This window comes from Ascaphus truei, chromosome 3 (genome assembly GCF_040206685.1).
Source record: "Ascaphus truei isolate aAscTru1 chromosome 3, aAscTru1.hap1, whole genome shotgun sequence".
NCBI classification, from domain to species: Eukaryota; Metazoa; Chordata; class Amphibia; order Anura; family Ascaphidae; genus Ascaphus; species Ascaphus truei.
In genome coordinates, this window is record NC_134485.1 from 84,748,340 (window position 1) to 84,765,312 (window position 16,973).

The 16,973-nt window shown below is 44.6% G+C and overlaps 1 long non-coding RNA gene across 1 annotated transcript in view; it reads left to right on the forward strand.

Annotated features, from left to right (window-relative positions):
• The first annotated feature begins 446 nt into the window (after nt 1–446).
• The window catches only part of LOC142490937 (uncharacterized), a 20,780-nt gene continuing 4,253 nt past the window's right edge, over nt 447–16,973 (forward strand). Inside the window, exons 1-3 of the long non-coding RNA XR_012800165.1 lie at nt 447–721; nt 14,037–14,127; nt 15,697–16,830. This is a non-coding gene — a long non-coding RNA (uncharacterized LOC142490937). The remainder of the gene's footprint in view (nt 722–14,036; nt 14,128–15,696; nt 16,831–16,973) is intronic.

Here is a 16,973-nt window from a genome sequence, read left to right on the forward strand (position 1 = left end):
GAGAGAGAAATGATAATCTAATTAACTATTTTGTAAGTCTGAGTTGATTAAACAAACCCCTCCCTTAAGTTTTAGTTAAATGCATGTGAATAAAGTACTTAAGTCACTGTAGCATGGCTGTTTAGCCATAAGGCTAAACATAAGGCTGTGTAACATCAAAAGCGTCACAAGTGTACATCAAAAGTGTCTACAAGAGTTAATTTTGGAGTTGAAATTGGAGGAAGATCTGGACTCTGCATTACAACGTTGCCACTGTGAGATATTAACTTTTAACATCTGTGATTTATTTGTACACTTTTATCCTCCATTACCTTGGAACTCTCTCCTCCTGCATCTCACTATGCCCTCCCTATTTCTTTTTCCGTTTACTGTTTCCTCACTCCTTTGTGAGCATTTCTGTTCTCTACAACATCTCATTCTCTCTCTTCCTAATTCTTCACAGATCAGATCACAGTCATGCCTGGCAATTTTCAGGGCGCCTTCAGGGCTGGTCAAGGGATCGTCACTCACTGGTTCCGGCTCCGCTTCCCTGGGATGACTAGTTGAGGGTTCCTCACTGTTGGCACCGGACAGACACTTCCTTGGGGTACACGACTTCTGCCTTGGGCCCTCTGGATATTCGGTTAACCGTGGGACGAATTCTCCATTTTCTCTAGGCTACAGGGCAACTCGGTCCCCCTTTGCCTCCACAGGATCTGCGGACGTGTCTGTTCCTTCCACGGTAAGTGAAGAACTGCTTTTCTTTTTCTTCCTTTTTGATTTGGATGACACCGTCCCTTCATCTTCATTTGAAGTTTTAGCAGCTTCATTATATACGCCAGGCTTTGCTTGCAGCTGCTTTAGCTGACAGAAATATTCGGTGATCCACTGCTCCCGCTCTGTCTCCTGCTGATCATATTCGTCATCAAAGGGAGCAGTCTTTTCTGTTCGTGCCAAGTTCAGGCACCCCCACCATTCTTGGGGTGTTTTGTGGGTGTGACTCGGTTCGGGTTCCCCGTAAGAGATGTCTTCCTCTTTATTGGACTGGAAGGGCCACTCTTCCGTGGGGTAGGGTTCATTACAGGAACGCTGCATCTTGTCCTTCATTTTTAGGCTATCAGGTGTAATTTTCTTCCTGACCTCAGGAGGCGCTATTGCAGCTGTTGCCACTGTATTTGCTAGAACCCCCAATTGTGGTAGTCCCCACCATTCTTGGGTAATTTTTTTTTTCAATATCAGCAGTACTGTGCATGCATTTTCTTTTATCAGGTATACAAGATGTGCAGTTGCTAGGTAAAAAAAAAAAGTCTATTTGCTATACACCATTTACTTGCTGGGTGCAATCCCTCCGCTTCAGCAACAGAATTTGTTTTTCTGCCTGAGTTCAGTAATTTTCAGTCTCATCTTTGGGTATTATGGCATTCACACTTCACTCTTTGGGTGTCTGTTTTGCTCCCAAGATAATAGGCATACTTTTTTACTTGCAGAAAAAAAAACATTCTTTGCAGTCGACTATTTCTTTCATTCCCGGCAGGGTGACTCAACACTCAGCAATTGGCTTTGAAAACCCTTTTTCCTTTATAGGGCAATTTTACACTCAGCATTTGTTTGCTAAAAATTCCCCTGCTTCAGCACAGTCTTTGTATCAATTTTCACACTTTTCTGCATATACTCCATTCACAGCTGGTAGCCCTATGCGGTGTGGCAACCTTTATTTGCAAAATCAGTACCCCTCATGGGTCACCATCTGTATTCACTGCTTCAGCGAAACTTTTGAAAACAACAAACACCTATCCCTTTTCAAGGGCTGACTCACTTCTTGAACCCTGACTATGGCTGGAAGGCAAAACCCCTATTTCAATGACCGTATTACACTTTGTGATAGGCAATTAAAGGTTTATCTGCTTCAGCATTCTCTTGGGATTGGGGAAAAGTGTCCATCCGTGGTTTTTGTAAGTCTCAGTGCAGTGTAAGTTTCAGTGGGGTGTACCCCTTTAACTCTGCCTCTGCTGCATGAGAGTTTTTTTTTTTTCAAGTTGTTTAGACTGTTTGTAGGCAAAAAGCATAACAAAAAATTTCACATAAAAACTCCTGTCCTTTTTAACTACAAAGACACCTCTTGTCCCACCTCGGACACCAAATGTAGACGGACGTTCACAGAGGTACACAATTGGAGTTGTTATAATGTGAAATTATAATAGGCTTTATTGTGCCTTGTCCTTTTCATCAGGACATTATCCAAACACAGGGGGGAACAAAGCTTCCATTCACTTGGGAGTATTTCTAGTGAAATCCTTGCAATTAGTTCACATCTCCATTAGTTAAGCATTTCTCCCATCCCAAACACATAGCATGAAAATAAGCAGATATAAGCAGTCTCTTAATAATGAAAGTCTTATCTGTTTATCAGCTGTAGAGTAAGCTTCTCTGCTCTCCTGGAACCGCACCCGTGCGTGCACAGAAAAATATCAGCATCCAGGTTTAGAAGTCTTATTGGGTGTCTTGCAATCAGCTCTGCTGTGTGGCTGGCAGAACTCAAGACATTGTGGTGTCTCCAAAGGTCAGCTCTCAGTCAGAGCTAAAGAGAGTCACTTCCTGTCTCAAAGGCAGGCTTTTTGTAAACAATCTAATCAGGCAGGTGATGTTTAGTAATTAACTACCACACTGCTAGATTAAAGGAACATTACTGAACAGGGATAAGTCCCCTGATACAGAGAGCTTGAATTAATAGCTGCAAAGGAGCAGTATGATATCATAGGCATTACTGAAACATGGTGGGATGAAACTCATGACTGGACAGTTAATTTAGAGGGTTATTCTCTTTTTCGGAAGGATCGAACAAATAGAAGGGGAGGTGGAGTATGTTTATATGTTAAACCGGATCTAAAACCTATAACGGCTTAGTGTGCCTACTGCGTGGTTTACTTACACCCCCCTAACAAACTGAGACGACACCGTTTTGTGGAAGTAAAAATGGTCACAGCTTTATTGTTTTAACAATACCTGCAAATAACTGTCAGCCATAATCTTAGTCCTTTGTCATCCCTATTCTCAGTATCTTCCGGCGGGGGGAGCCCTCCTCCACCCGCCCTAATCTACCCTCCACCAGGAGGGACACTCTCCACTGCGAGAGACACTCTCCACGGCCCCCGTCTACCGCTCACCTGGAGAGACACTCTGCGCTGCGAGAGACACTCTCCACGGCCCTAGGTCCCCCTTATCAGAGCCGCCTGGGCCTACCCGCATAGGATAGAGCCCAGCTGCCTAAGATTGGTGCCAGGGGTACAGAGACTTTGTGGATAGAAATTAGCAGTGGAAGTAAAAGTATAAAGAAAATGTTTGTGGGATTATGCTATAAACCACCAAATATCTGTGAGATTGAGGAAGCTAAAATACTTTTGCAAATGGAGAAGGCATCAAAACTGGGTCATGTTTGCATAATGGGGGATTTTAATTTTCCAGACATAGACTGGGGCAATGAGATAAGCGTTACAACAAAAGGAAACAGGTTTTTGGGGGTTCTTAAAGACAATTATATGACCCAAATTATTGAGGAACCAACCAGGAGAGGGGCAGTTCTGGATTTGGTCATATCAAACAATGTAGAAGTAATAACAAATATTCAAGTCCTGGAACATTTGGGTAGCAGGGATCATGGTCTCATTTGAAATAAATTATCAAAAAACAGATTACTTGGGTTCAACAAAGTGTGACAAACGGCTTACTCCGGGGCTCCGTCGTTTGTCCGGGACTGTTTAGAACACGGTCTTTTAGGGTAGGTTAAATGATGAGGCGTCACGTACTGTTCCTTTAAACAGGCTATGCCTGGTTTATTCAGTCCCAGGCACTGAGACTGCCACAGTGCATACAACAGAAAACAGATCAAAACAAAAGCTGCTCACCTGAGCGATAACTTAACTTAGATATCCCTGACTCAGGGTTGGAAGTGGCTTTTCCACTTCCAACATCAAAACACGGTACTTTTGCAGTCTTACACAAATGAACAGAAAGATTGAACCTGTTTGGGGAAGAGGCTTCTCCCCTCTGTAGTTCAGCAGCCTTCCAGCCTCCTGGCTCTTGTGGGGAGACCAGAGCAAACAGGAAATCAGTCTTTCAATACCTGATTCCTAATTAGCATGACAGGTGACAGAAATCAGGCAGCAGACAAACTCTGGTCTGGATCTCTCATCCCTCAGTTCCAGCGCTTGCCAAACTGTGGGATGGAGTGTATGTATTATAAGGCTGCACTCCCAGGCCAAACAGGATAGAAACTGTCTAGTATCCTGGGAGCCCTATATACGGAATTTATTACCATCCCCTGGTTTCTGTCACAAAAGACATTAAACTTTAGAAAGGCAGATTTTAATAAACTGAGGTCTAATCTAGTAGTAATACAATGGGATGATTTTTTTGCAGGAAAAATGTAGAAGATAAATGGGCAGTCATTAAAACATTGTTAGATCGCCCAGATCGCAAAAATTCAGACGAATAAAGGACAGGTCACATACCTAGAGAAGGAGATAACACGAGAGTTCGCGAAATTTTATTCAGACCTGTATAACCTCCATCCCCCAGGCCAGGACCCAGTTAATATCACTAAAATAACCCAATACCTAGAGCAGTGTAGCCTACCCACACTCACCCCAGAAGAGACTGAGAGCTTAAACAAAGCAATAAATCAAGAGGAACTGTCCCTAGCCATACAATCCCTCAAGATAGCAAAAACCCCGGGCCCAGATGGCTTTTCTAATAGCTATTATAAACTGTTTTTACCTATCCTATCCCCCTACCTCCTCCAAATGTACAACTCGTTCCTACAAGGAGAGCCGATACCCTCTACTATCACAGCGGCAAACTTAGCGATTATTCACAAAGAGGGAAGAGACCCTCTCCTCTGCGGGAATTATAGGCCCATATCCCTGCTGAATACCGATCTCAAAATCTACAGTAAGATCCTGGCAAACAGGCTAAACCCAATTCTCCCTAGACTCATACATGTAGATCAAGTAGGGTTTGTGTCCGGAAGACAGGCCTCCGACAACACACGTAAAATAGTGGATATAATAGACCACGTGCATCTCACTGGGACCAGGGCAATGATTCTAAGCCTCGACGCTGAAAAAGCGTTCGACAGGATCAAGTGGTCCTTCCTAGACCAGACCATGCTGAGGTTTGGATTCTCAGGACCTTTCCTGGAAGGAGTGAGAGCTCTTTACCATAACCCAACAGCATATGTCAAATTGGCAGGTGGGTTTTCGGACCCAATAAAGATCAGAAATGGGACTAGACAGGGCTGCCCACTCTCCCCGCTATTATTCGCCTTAACTATAGAGCCCCTAGCAGCCAAGATCAGGGACGAACCCAACATAAAAGGTATCCAAATTGGAGATAGGGAACACAAAATTTCGCTGTTTGCAGACGATGTGATCTTGACCCTCGCGAACCCCCATACCTCCCTCCCCAACCTTCAACGACACCTAACTCAATTCGGCCAAGTATCTGACTACAAAGTAAACATGGACAAGTCTGAGGCCCTAAATTTATCCCTCCCCCCCCAGGACTGGACCCTTATTCAAGCCAACTATAAATATCGATGGAGCCCCACCCACATTAAATACTTGGGTGTTAAAATCTCCAATTCCTACAGCTCCCTATACCAATATAACTACCCACCTCTATTTAACCAGATCAAAAAAGACCTAGAGATCTGGAAAAAACACCAAATATCGTGGTTTGGGAGAATCACGGCAGTAAAAATGAACGTTCTCCCAAGACTGTTATATAACTTCCAAACCCTTCCAATCCCGGTCCCACAAACAGCGCTTAAAAACATGCAGTCTCTAATTCTCCAATTTATTTGGAATGACAAAAGGCCCAGAGTCCCTCGGTCAGTGATGCTCTCGTCTAGAGAAAGAGGAGGTGTGGGGGTCCCCGACATTGCAAAATACTACATCGCAGCACAGCTGAAGCAGGCTGTAGTTTGGAATTGCGACCCGGCCCTAGCTTCTTGGTTAGAGATAGAGTCTCACTACGCCTACCCCCTCTCCTTCCAAATGGCAATGTGGCCCACTGGCAGCAGAGGGGATAAACCACCAAGGTTTGCCCTGGGAGCAATGAGATGCACGTGGGAGGTATGGCTTAAATGTAGAGGGAAGTACGGTCTGGTAGCATCCCCCTCACAGCTCACCCCCATCTTTGGAAACCCCAAATTCCCTCCAGGGTGTTCTCCAAGCCAATTTGACCAATTTCGGGGTCACAACATTAGGATGGTGGCCGATCTGCTGCGGAAAGATGAGATCGCTACTTATCAGGTGATTAGGGACAAATACGAGATACAGGGCCTCCACCTATTTAAATATCTGCAAGTGAGACATTTTCTCCTATCCCTCTCACCAACTTCCAAATTTCCTAAATTAACCAGATTTGAAACCCTCTGCGCCAAAACAACCTATCAAAAAGGCCTGATCTCTCAAATATATAAAGGATTAGTACCCCAGTCTGGCCCACCCAACCATAGATATATGCAACGTTGGTCCGAGGAATTGGGCCTCTCAATAGATCCGGAGGACTGGGAGGAGATCTGGGAGCAAGCCTCTAAAACCTCAATTTGCACAACAATAAAAGAAAATATATACAAAATTCTATTCCAATGGTACCTGACCCCCGCTAGGCTGAGCCAGATCTACCCAGGCGCAGTTGATCTGTGCTGGAGGGGATGTGGTCAAAAGGGGGACATGGCCCACATTTGGTGGTCATGTCCGGAGATTCAGAAATTTTGGGCCATGATCCAGAGGCTCATACGAGAGGTCACGGGACTAACCCTACCCCTAGACCCGGTGACCCTGGTGCTGAACAAACCTGTTGATGACCTCCATCCACCGATGTCCAGACTTATAACGGCCATACTGACGGCAGCCAGGTGTTCCATCGCTGCCGCTTGGAAGCAGACTAAAGCTCCCTCTAGAACCACTGTCACTAGCAGAATTAACGAAGTTATGTCAATGGAGAAACTGACCGCTCTGCTCCAAAAGAAAATACCCCAATTTCTAAACACCTGGGACCCGTGGCTAACAAAATAAATATACCCATAGGCAGTCGCGGAGGTAGGAGCGCGCCACCCACCCCCCCCCCCTCTCTCTCCTAGGTTCCCCCCCCTTCCCCCCCCTCCCATGTGAGTCTTCCCCCCTCCCCCTCCTCCCCTCCCCCTCCCATCCAGTCACCACTCCCAAGAAAATGGAAAAAGTTATTGGGTCCCTGTCAGATTGTTGAAAGCACCATTGTCATGGGATCATGACACCCTTGTATGTACTGTTTGACATGATTGTACCCAATAAAAAAATTGAGTTAAAAAAACATTGTTAGAAAAGCACACTTATCAGTGTATACCCTTGGGTAATAAGTATAAAATAAATAAGTCAAAACCAATGTGGCTAAATAAACAGGTAGGGGAGGAAATGGACAAGAAGAGGAAGGCGTTTAGATTCTTTAAGTCAGAAGGGACAGAGACATCGTATCAGAATTATAAGGAATGTAACACAAATTAAAAAAAGGGCAATCAAATGAGCAAAAATGGATAATGAAAAAAAGGATTGCAATAGAAAGTAAGGTCAACCCAAAAAAAGTTCTTTAAGTACCTTAATAACAAAAAAATGAGAAAAGAAAATATAGGACCCTCTTAGTGTGAGATGGGTAGGCAGATTATTGGAGATAAGGAAAAAGCTGAGGTATTAAACAAATTATTTGCCTCTGTGTTTACCAGGGAAGAATCAAGTTCAATAGTAGTGCCGCAGGAGGAAGCCACAACCTCCATATTAATGAACAATTGGTTAACTGAGGAAGAAGTTCATAAGCGACTTGAAAAAATTAAAGTAAATAAGGCACCTGGCCCCGATGGCATACATCCAAGAGTTCTCAAGGAGTTAAGCTCAGTAATAGCAAAACCATTATATTTAATATTCAAGGACTCCATTTCCACAGGCTCAGTACCACAAGATTGGCATAAAGCAGATGTGGTGCCTATATTTAAAAAGGGAGCTAGATCACAACCGGGAAATTACAGACCTGGAAGCCTGACTTCAATAGTAGGGAAACTACTTGAAGGTTTAATACGGGATAATATTCAGGAATACCTAATGGAAAACAAAATTATTAGTAATAGTCAGCATGGATTTATGAAGGATAGATCTTGCCAAACTAACCTTATTTGTTTCTCTGAGGAGGTAAGTAGGAATTTAGACCAGGGTAATGCAGTTGATGTGGTCTACTTAGATTTTGCAAAGGCTTTTGATACGGTTTCACACAAGAGGTTGGTGTACAAAATAAAGAAAATTGGACTCAGTAATAATATATGCACCTGGATTGAAAACTGGTTAAAGGACAGACAACAGAGGGTTGTCATAAATTGAACTTTTTCAGGTTGGGCTAAAGTCGTGAGTGGAGTACCTCAGGGATCGTACTGGGACCCCTGCTTTTTAACTTGTTTATTAATGATCTTGAGGTTGGGATCGAGAGCAAAGTCTCCATCTTTGCTGATGATACTAAATTGTGTAACAGATACAGGGGAAAAATTAATAATTGCGCCAACCGTGTTTAAGTGAATTCAAGGCTTCAGTCCCTCACAGAGTGTAATCCTGCTGCCAGAGTTTTAGAGGTGATTCACCAACCTCTATATGTAACGGTCACAAAAAAAGGGGGGGATCCTCCGGCGCGTGGTTCCACTTGTGATCCCGGGCCACATGCAAAGTAAAATAAAGAGAGGGACCACAATCAGGGGTGGTTAAGACACAATAATAAACGTATGGAGTTCTATAGGGAACACACTTACATTTGGACAACAGATCTTCAAATGGGGATGCGGAGGACCTCTTGATGATACCTCAAATTATGGAAGAGAAGGGAAACATAGTATAACACTGTTTATTTAACAAAAAGTTAAAAAGAGATTGAAAACTCACAAGCGGCCAATAATTAATGGCATAGAGAGGAGGTGTCTCCAGACTCCACAGATCGTCCTCCAGAATATTTGGTTGTCTATGTGGATTCTGTTCCAGCTGGTAAGATGGTAATGCGAGGATGCAGTTAACAGCAGGGTGGTCTTCCGGGACTCGTGCACAGACCGGGTTTCCTCCCGTTTGTCACTCTCCTTGCCGCAGCTCCCACCTTCCGCGCATGCGCATGCGCTCTGATCGTAGTGTTGTACAAAATGGAATTGTGCTCTCACTCTTCTGTACGGTGGCCTGTGATCTCCATAGTCCGTCAGACGCGTTTCACAAATTAGCTTCCTCAGTGACGTAGATTCTTAATAAAACCACCACCAGTATGTCTCCAGATAGTGGCCACGACCTCCTCTTGTGTGTGTTGTGTGTATTGTGTGTATTTGCCCTCTGCGCCAGCACAGACCTTGCTTTACTACACTGGGAAAACCAAGACCCTCGTTGTGTGATATGTGTCCCCTCGTGCCGCCGCCGGCAAGTCGTGCATAGGTAACTCAGCCCTTCTCATCACCAATAGAATCAGAGCAGGATGTAATTTCTCTATAGAAGGACTTGGAGAGACTGGAAACAAATTTGTCCCTGAGGAAGCTCCTTTGCTGGAGGGAAACGCGCGTTGGACGCGCTATGTTGTCAGTCTCCTACTTGGAGCTGCTTTTATGTAGTGTTCAGTAGTCTCCTGGATTTATCTATGTAGATCTGAATTGGGTACTTCATTACACTCAGTGTGCAAGCACGCCTGCTCTTATATGATTTAACCATTTGGAGTGTGTTGTAGAATGATTCAATGATCAATATGCTGTGAACATTTGCTTCACTATGCTGTGAATCATTCACCCTCCATCACTATACTATCAGTAGCACTTTTATATATATTGGATGGCAACACATGTATAATTAACATCTTCAAGTGCTCTGTGGTTTACAAGTCTAAGCAGGACTGCGGTAGCCTTACGATACATCACAGTCACTGAGTGTGCATGTCTATTTATTTATTTACTATTACTCGTGTACCTGATCTCATAGGTGCCCCAGAGGGGTTTATACCCTGACTAAGCAGCGTTCTGTGTCCTGTAGCTTCTACTACCAATTGTCGGTTGAGATCACTCCAACACACATTCACTGACACAGACGCTAGTTATTGACAATTTAATTTATTTTTAATGCACAATACACAACGCTTTAGGTAATATATGTTTTATGTTAATATATTAAAAGTTAAATTTTAAATTAAGTAGGAGTGCATTATAGTGGATTCTTTTGGGAGACACATCCATTTTGTGTTCTCCTGCCCCCCCCCTTTTCTGATTCACTTTTCAGTTCACAGTTTGCACCCACTTTTTTGGATTACCATTTATTTACTCATTATTTGCCTCAATTAGTGTGGTTTTGTGATCACTCCCTAACCCTAGTGTTTTTCTGTAAGATCTTATCTTGCATCAAACGGGCAATGGATGGAAGGGAAGTAAACATAATTATGCCCCTTTACAAAGCATTAGTAAGACCACACCTTGAATATGGAGTACAATTTTGGGCACCAATCCTAAGAAAAGACTTTGTGGAACTAGAGAGAGTGCAGAGAAGAGCCACCAAATTAATAAAGGGGATGGACATTCTAACTTATGAGGAGAGGATAGCTAAATTAGATTTATTTACATTAGAAAAGAGGTGTCTAAGAGGGGATATGATAACTATATGCAAATATATTCAGGGACAATACAAGGAGCTTTCAAAAGAACTATTCATCCCACGGGCAGTACAAAGGACTCGGGCCATCCCTTAAGGTTGGAGGAAAGGAAATTTCACCAGCAACAAATGAAAGGGTTCTTTACAGTAAGGGCAGTTAAAATGTGGAATTCATTACCCATGGAGACTGTGATGGCAGATACAATAGATTTGTTCAAAAAAGGTTGGACATCTTTTTAGATGGGAAAGATATACAGGGATATACCAAATAAGTATACATGGGAAGGATGTTGATCCAGGGATTAATCCGATTGCCAATTCTTGGAGTCAGGAAGGAATTATTTTTTCCCCTTAATGGGGTTTTTTGTTTGCCTTCCTCTGGATCAATAAGTATAGATATAGGATAAAGTATCTGTTGTCTAAATTTAGCATAGGTTGAACTTGATGGACCTACGTCTTTTTTCAACCTCATCTACTATGTAACTATGTAACTATGAAGTGGGCTTTAAATGCATTTTTCCTGCCTCGGATGCATGCCGGGGGGCTCCGGTGCTGGTATTAATGGGTATCTGCTCCGGAGACCCCCGGCATCAATCCCAGGCAGGAAAAAGGCCTGATTTTTTCTAAGTGTTGACCTTGCCGATGTTTCTCCACCACCAACTTGCCAACTTTAGTTGGTGGGCCGGATTGCCGTAAAAATCTCAATTCTAGAGTGCCGATCAGCAGCGATAAGCTGATCGGGGTTACTAGAATTGAGCGCATTTCAAAAAGTGCCGAAAAGTGGCTTATCAACACCCGGCTGCCGGAAAAAAATTTTTTGGAAAAAAAAAGCCGATTTTGGGAGTTTATCGGTGCTTACTGAATCGGAGAGGCAATATTGGCGCGAAAATGGCGAAAAACGGCTTTTCGGTGCTTACTGCATGAGGCCTTAAGTGTCCGGGAGCTTAAAATAGATATCTCCCCAGGGCCCAGGGCTGTCTAAAGTTTACTATGTAACATCGGAAGCGAGAGATTAAGGGAAACATAATTTCTAACACGTAAAACATTTTTTTAAAGAGCAGATCCAGCTCGGGCAGCAAAATTCTAACATTTATCATATTTTGCCTGATCAGACCCTAGAAAACCCTCCCTGAGACCCTAGGGAACCACATTTGTATTCTATGGCAGGGTGCAAACTCCTGGGGGTGTGAGATTTATTTATGGGGGCGCGGCGGTTACAAATGCCCCGCGCTTTTCCCCAAAGCATTTAAAATGAATGCCGGGGAGCGCGCGAGGCCCCTGTAACTTACTTACCTTGACTTTGAGCGACACGTCGCCATGGCAACACAGCGTCCAATGACGCCGTGGGGTCATGTGACTCGACGATCCCAGCGGCAACATTTGACGCTACGTTGCCATGACAACACGCGTCCAATGCTTCTGCAGCGTTATTTGCCACCACTTCCTAGGTAAGGGGGGGGGGGGTGTGAGCACTGGGGCTGAGTAGGCGGGGAGCGCAGCGCAGAAAGTTTGTGCACCCCTGCTCTATGGAATTGATTATACAGTCATTTAAGTTTATATTCATGTCTGTTATTTCAGCGTTTAACGTATGTGATGCGTTTATATTGGCCAACAGCCAATATGTGGCTAATAGATCTATTGGCCATTACTATTGGGGGAGGGGGTCAGGCTTGGGGTGGCCCGTGTTGGGGGTAGAAGCCCCGGGAAGTGTCAATGACACACCCAATAAGACACTAGTTAATGGAAATAGATGGGAGATCAAAGATTGATAAGCTTTAGAAATCTCATAAGTATCTGCAGAGATTTGTGAGGTTTTCTTAGGATCTTTAACTACTGCACCGACACACTTTATTCGAGCAAATACCCGGTATGTACCTGGCAGATACCTGGAATGTGCCGCTCCTAACCTCTGACAAGCCCCGTTGCATTTGCCTTCCCAGCCTGGGTTCATGCCTGGCTGATGGGCGGCTGATCTGTTAAATGATAATGATTAGGATTTAATAGGCTGCAATGCTTCGCGTGTCTACCAGATGGCATAAATTCATGAATTGTAATGCAGTTTATATATATATACTGTGCAGTATTGCAGCCAGCGGGAATAAAATGCTTCAATCCCTGCTTGGAAAATAACTCAATGCACTCGGGCAGAAAACAGTCACAAACCTCAATACACCCGGGTATACCCGAATTCGTGGGACTAGCCAAGCTCGAATAAAGTGTGTCGCCAGTGTAATATAAAAGGGTGATGGAGACCCGGTACAATCTCCCTCATTGTAGAGTCCCACCTATTCCCGAGCCACCTATTCCTGAGCCACAGAATGCAGTGACGGTTGCCATGGTCTTGATCATGTTTACAAAAAATGCCTCTTTAGAATGTTCCGTGGCTGGAACTTCACTGCATTTCAAACACTAACATTTCAGGGATGCAAACTTTGACGTCTCACAGCTGGTGCCTCCTTCTCCTGCGATAAGGAGCTGCCTCTGTTACAAAACTGCTTTAAGACCACTTTGGCACTGCGTGGGTTAGCGCTCACCAAGCTCAGTGTCTGGAAATGGCGACGGGCTGCTTTGCCAGCTTTAAGTGTCCGTCTCTGCGGGCATGCTGGAGGTCCATACGAGGAAGACGCCAGCAGGAGCGCAGGCCGAGTCCCATTGTGTTAATGTATGTATGTATGTATGTATGTTTGTATATATGTATGTATGTCTTTATTTATATAGCACCATTAATATACATAGCGCTTCAAAGTGGTAATACACGTGACAATCATATAAATAACAAATACCAATAACAGATCATGGGAATAAGTGCTTCAGACATAATAATTAACATTTAGGAAGAGGAATCCCTGCTCCCAAGAGCTTACAATCTAATTGGTAGGTAGGAAGAACGTACAGACAGTAGGAGGGTATTCTGGTAAGTGTGTCTGCAGGGGGCCAAGCTTTATGTATCAGGTGTATCGTATTAGCCATGGAGCTACTCATATGCTTCGTTAAGCAGGTGTGTTTTAAGGTGGGTCTTTGCTCTCTATGCTAACTTCAAGGTCAATAATACACAAGTTAAAAAGCAGGGGAACCAGCACCGATCACAGAGGTACAGTACTCCACTCACGACTTTACCCAACCTGAAAATGTTCCATTTATGACAACTCTCTGTTGTCTATCATTCAACCACTTTTCAATCCAGGTTCAAATATTTTTTACAGAATCCAATTTGCTTTATTTTGTACATTAATCTTGTGTGGAACCATATCAAAAGCCTTTGCAAAATCTAAGTAGACCACAACGATTTAGTATTTTCTATATATACTTTTTTGTGTCATTTTTAATCCCCAATATAATAATGGTTGGACGGTAATGTTAAAATAATATCTGTCTTACCAGGTACAGGGAGATGGAGGAGGAGAAAAGGGAGATAGAGAAGAGGAAGCAGGAAGCCCTGGAACAGGAGAACAGCGTGCAGGTGGCTACCCAGGTATACAACGCAGATGAGGAACGAAGTGCAGAAAGGAAGGAGGGAGAGAGAGCGGTAGTGCTGACAAGTGTTGGAAAGACGGTTGGCGATGAGGAAACCCCTGGGCAGGAAATACAGAGAGACGTTAACACATCTTTTAAGCACAGCATGGGAATCAGATGCAAAGCCAGAAAAAACCCTCACAGACTAGCTGTGTTAACAGCGAGCATTAGCTTATAAGGATTCCATTTACAAATGGACATCAGGCAAAAGGTGACACGGTATGCTCATTTGCATGTCATTCCCCAGAATCCTTTGCAGCAGTGGCATGCAAATGAGCACACACTGACACCTTTTGCTTCAAATCCATTTTGACGTGGACCCTAGAAGCTTATGCTGCATTGCACAGCTTTTCAGCACAGCCTGGGTTAAGATGCATAGCCAGTAAACCTACCTACAGACAGCTGTTTCGACCTTTTGGGTCTCAATGTGAGGCTGGTTATACTGGCTTTGCAATTTGAAGCTTGGATAGGTGTCCACCACATTTAGTTAAGTCATGGTGGGTAAAAAAAAGTGACAAAAAACCCTCCAAAGCAAAGCATATAGCAAATGGAAATATTACTGTGTGCTCATTTGCATGTCTTAGACAGGTCTGCACCCTGCCTTTCACCATTATCACCCAGCACACAGTGCTTCCACTGCAGTAAGGGATTCTGGGAAATGACATGCAAATGAGCACACAGTATATACATATACAGACAGACGCTTACTTACTTTGGGCCTTCCACTCTGTGACGTCAGCGTGCCGGAAGTTGCAGCGCACACTTCCGGTGCACGCCGGCATCAGAGAGACCCAGCGTGGGACAGTGCAGGAGGCATGCCAGCAGCTGGGGAGATGCCCGGGGGCAACAAGAAGCCCGACTAGCGCCGACCGTGCTCTCCCGCAGTTACCGGCAACCCAGGACAGGAGGAGAGCCGCATGTAGGTGCTGAAAGAGCCGCAGGTTGCCGACCCCTGCCCTAAGCGGAGCTGCTCATGGCTGTTTTTGCATGAGCTGCAGGATTGGTGCATTGTCCGTTATAATAGGAGCATGCATGTCGCAGCATGATTCTGCAGGGATCGCTCGGCTCTGCATGCAGCAGGTATCGGCAGCTCTCACTTCTGCATGATTTGGCTCTCACCGCACCGATCAATTCCTGAAATCAGTTTTCAGCGTCATCTCCATCTTTCATTGTCACGCTTTGCCCGAGGGAACGTTGTTCGGGGAGAATGTAGAACAATGGCGCAGGGATTGCAAGAGTTGCTTTTGTATGGGATTCATAGCGGAGAGAAGCATGATTTTAAACCCGCTGTTCATAGAGAGAGAGAGAGAGAGAGAGAGAGATGTACAGGGGGTCCTCTGTTATCCTTCGGTAACCGTTCCGCAAAACGTCTGCTTGCCAATCCAATGTTAATCCGCGGGGGTCGAATAATCCGTTCCGACATTGTATAATGCGTTCTGCGGAATGCATTATGACGCGACGGATAATGAAGCGACGGATAGCGAGCACCTGTATATCCTTTTAATGCCCTGCTTTGCCCCCCTTGCAGAGTAAAAGTCCTGACTGCATTGAGCTGAGAGCTGTGGAGGAGGAGAAGCAGCAGTCGGATCTGGAGGCCACCACTGAAGAGAGAGAGAGCGAGAGAGAGAGCGAGAGAGAGAGAGAGAGCGAGAGAGAGAGCAAGAGAGAGAGGGAGAGAGATGGCGAGGGAGATGGCGAGGGAGATGGCGAGGGAGATGGCGAAGAAGATGGCGAGGGAGATGGCGAGAGAGATAGAGAGAGAGAGAGCAAGAGAGATGGCGAGGGAGATGGCGAGGGAGATGGCGAGGGAGATGGCGAGAGAGATGGCGAGAGAGATAGAGAGAGAGATAGAGAGAGAGATAGAGAGATAGCGAGAAATCGAGCGAGAGATAGAGCGAGAGATAGAACGAGAGATAGAGCGAGAGATAGAGATAGAGAGAGAGATCGAGAGATAGAACGAGAGATAGAACGAGAGATAGAGAGAGAGATAGAGAGAGAGATAGAACGAGAGATAGAGCGAGAGATAGAGCGAGAGATAGAGAGAGAGATAGAGAGAGAGATAGAGAGAGAGACAGAGAGAGAGATTGAGCGAGAGATTGAGCGAGAGATCGAGCGAGAGATCGAGCGAGAGATCGAGCGAGAGAGAGAGATAGAGAGAGAGATAGAGAGAGAGATAGAGAGAGAGAGAGAGATTGAGCGAGAGATAGAGCGAGAGATGGAGTGAGAGAGAGAGAGAGATAGAGTGAGAGATGGAGTGAGAGATGGAGTGAGAGATGGAGAGATAGAGCGAGAGATAGAGATAGTTATAGAGAGATACAGATAGAGATGCGGATAGATAGAGATACAGATAGAGATACAGATACAGATAGATAGATAGATAGATAGATAGATTTAGATAGATAGATAGATTTAGATAGATAGATAGATAGATTTAGATAGATAGATAGACACACACACGTATGTATACGATAAAGCAGGTTTTTATTATATCCAGGAACGCTCCTGCTCCGGTCACGTGGTTTCCCGGCTCACACTGGTATCTGCTGTGCAATGGTTTCCTGCTGCTTCCACGCTGGCTGAATACAGACTTCTGATGCTGCCACCGCCAGAGGACCTCTGCTGCTGTTCCTAGATGTTGCTGCAGTCTTCCTCCACCCTGCAGGTAAGTGCCATCCAGGTAACCGGGTACCCGGCCAGGTAGAACAATTGATTTTGCCCGGGTACCCGTTACCCGCTTAAAAAAAAAAGTATGACCCGGTACAACACTAGAATATACATATTTACACATTTTCGGAAGGATCATAA